At 34.7% G+C, this 3,311-nt stretch overlaps 1 non-coding gene across 1 annotated transcript; it reads right to left on the bottom strand.

Annotated features, from left to right (window-relative positions):
* Positions 1-2,640: 2,640 nt before the first annotated feature.
* Positions 2,641-2,747, bottom strand: LOC143189371 (U6 spliceosomal RNA). Its single transcript, XR_013003830.1, has one exon. It is a non-coding gene; the product is annotated as a U6 spliceosomal RNA (small nuclear RNA).
* Positions 2,748-3,311: the final 564 nt, after the last annotated feature.

The raw sequence follows: 3,311 nt of genomic DNA, 5'->3' as shown, positions 1-3,311 counted from the left end.
TTGGAAAAAATTTTGATGTACTCTAGCTGCACTTAATATTAATATTATCATTGAGAATTAACAAAGCATCTTCCAAAACCATGTTAGTTCTATACGAAATGTGTATATGTAATGTATATGTAAAAACAGTAATTAGTTTTTTCTATATTCCAAGTACTATTTAACACAATTATTTCAGAGAAAACTGTTAGTCTCGGAAGTATCCATAGAAAACTTAGGGACTAACTTAGAGGGATATGAAGTCCAATAAGGCAGTCACATTTTTCATACACATTTCAATTATTCAATTAATATCAATTTATGTATCTAGATGGGTATTTCAACATGGAACATTGGTCCATTCTTCGTAAAACGCTTAATGAAGAGTATAAAGACAACAAAAGTATATGGAGAAAGGTAATAAGTTAGAATAACATAGGTTTTATTACTTATAATGTTTTTTAAATAATTTAGTCAGATTATTCATGGTGCAAACAGGCATGGATTTATTCCTGGAGCTAAGTTAGTGTTTTGTTAAAGTAAATGTTTATTTTATTTTATTTCTTTATGATTTCAAAAGCCCACGAGTCTCTTGGGCTATTTAGGATCGAGTTACAATGTAGTTTCTAAATAAAGTAGACAAAATAATGACATTTGAGTTAAAATAATAAACAATACAAATTGCAATAGAGGGGAATCACAGGAGCTGTATCAATCCCGCGGCCGCTAAAAAGTTCATAAGCATGTCCAAATGCTTGGGTTGGACCAGTTGCTCTAATAACCTTGGCAACCCGAGTTGCTGTCTCAGAATTTCAAGCTTTCCATAGTCCAGAAGGATGTGCTTGACGCTCTGTTGTATTTGACATTCATCACATTGCGGAGGGTCTCTTACTTTTAATTAATGCTCATGAGTTAGTTTAGCACAGGACATAGCCTAATCGCGGCTAAGCAAGGATGCTCAGTTGGAACCTGCTAAAGTTATTAACATTAGGAGATTGATGAAAGACCCTCTTGATCCTCCACAACTTGTTATTTTCCTTAAGCAGATCCCAATTTAGTATTAGCTAGCTAATGTCCCTAAGTGTGTTTTAGCTTCTTTCTTACTAAATATAACGCTTAGTTTAATTAAATCTTCCTGTCTGCTCACCAGAGAGTCAGCTCTTTCGTTACCGGAAGTTCCCTTATGAGAGGGAACCCATAAATAATTTATCCTTACTCCTCCTCTCCAGTGCTGTATGTAGTTCTCTGATAGTTATAACTAGAGGGTGGACTGTCTTTACTGAAATCAGACTATCCAAAGAATTCATTGAGTCCGATATAAGAATTGATGCGCCTATTAATGATCTATCCAGGGCATATAGGGTCTTGTAAATGGCCAAAAGCTCCACAGAAAAAATGCTAGTAATTGTAGGTAGCCAAAAGTGCTTCTCCAATAGACCTGAAGTGTATGCGGCACCGACGAAATCTTTCCGTTTAGAACCATCTGTGTAAATGGTGAGGAGATTTGGATAATTTGTCTCAAGTGTCTGGCCGAAGAGCTGTTTTACTATGGAGATATATTGGAGTACTGCCAGGGTGGTATTGCCATAGTTCTGTTGACTGCATTAGAGATTGTGGTTTATAGTCGATTGCAAGTCCCACGAAATGCTGATTACGGAATTGTATGTTTTTTTTATTGTAGTGTTGTTGTTTAGGTTGTTACAGAAGATATAGCCGAATTGACACAACTCTGAATGAAATTTGAGGGAGCTTGCATAGTTTGTAAGAAGAAGCTCTCGTCGTGAACCAAGTTATGGAATTTCTGCCTCACATTGAAGGCTCTCAACCGGACTGATGTGGTGTGCTTCCAGTAAAATCCTCAAGGCCGCATTCTGGACTAGATCAAGTCTCTTAACATAGGATGGAGCTGCAGTGGTGTAATATTGACTTCCATAACTCCAGCTTACTTCTAATTAGTGTCTTATATATGTTACTCAGTGAAATTCTATGAGCACCCCAATAGTGATTAGAAAGAGTCTTCAATAATCGTATATCTGTCAAATATATTACCTTTATGTAGTTTATGTGAAAGATCCAATTTAGTTTGTTTTTAAATATCAATCCAAGGTATGTTCTGGTTTATTTATTAAATTATTACCATCCATCGTCAGTGCAACCATCCGTGGGATTTCTTCGTCTGCAAAAATTGATATTTACAGACTTTTCAGCAGATAATTTTAGTCTTTATGATCTGAGTACTTATGATAAATAATCACATCGTCTGCATAAATTCGAGCATTAATGTGTGATGCGATAACTTGATTATTCGAGTGATAATGAGCTGATACCGGAAGTGATGATGTCAGCCCATTCTAACTCATCATAACTACATCACTCTAACCCGATAACATCTGTCGGCCAAAAAGGATGTTTATACATATTCCCTCCGATTTCATTTTATTAGTGTCAAATGCTTTTTCTAAATCAAAGAAGCCGGAGTTCACATGTTGTCCCGAGTTGAATGCTTCACATAGATCCTCCTAGAATCCGATTAGATGGGCGTATATGTATATGAGTCTACTTTAGACCATACGCTCCAGTATTTTGCACAAATGGCTAGTTAGAGCACAGCTGTTAACTGAATGCCTTGGTTTACCTGGTTTATATATAGGTATCAGCTGTAAAAATGTGGAACGCTTCACGATTTTACGTGTCATCCTTGCGCAGGGGCCATGGTAATATTTTCTGTATCGTTCCAATTTTAGTATATGTACCGCAGAAGCGGGTACAAAGTAAATGTTTATATTTTTTGTAATATACTTATTTTAAAACCAAGCTTGAAAAAAGATACACTGTACAAAGAATCATTATCTATAATAACACCTTCGCTTTGGATTAACTCCGAGAAACAGAAAAAGAAATTGAGAGATGGTGGAATCAATAAAAGGGAAAACAAGTATTCTATAGATTATAAATTGACATTATGGTAATTGATTTGAACAGTGATTTTAATAGTGAAAGAGACTGAATGAAACTTTTTGTTGTTGGCTTGTGCCCGGATGTTAATAGTTACCAACACAGAGTGATAAGAGCAGAAACAACTAAAGATGAGTATATAATTAAAATAGGATAAATGTAGAAAATCTTATTGTAGAATATGAAATATTTATGTGTAAGATGTTTGTGTGTATTTACAATATACATAAGGTTAGAATTTATGAGAAGAAAATTAATACTAACTGTTTTGCAGATATGGCAAATGCATTAGGGAAATGTAGTATTTAAATCTAATTTTATAAAGGAAAATGTACATAGACAGTAAGAAAAAACTCACGAGAAATTCAGAGATATCA

This window comes from Rhynchophorus ferrugineus, unplaced genomic scaffold, assembly GCF_030347505.1.
Source record: "Rhynchophorus ferrugineus isolate W39M unplaced genomic scaffold, kcgeb_rfMv2 rfM1, whole genome shotgun sequence".
NCBI lineage: Eukaryota > Metazoa > Arthropoda > Insecta > Coleoptera > Curculionidae > Rhynchophorus > Rhynchophorus ferrugineus.
The sequence above is the reverse complement of the archived record's forward strand: the minus strand, read 5'-3'. Positions and strand labels throughout refer to the sequence as shown.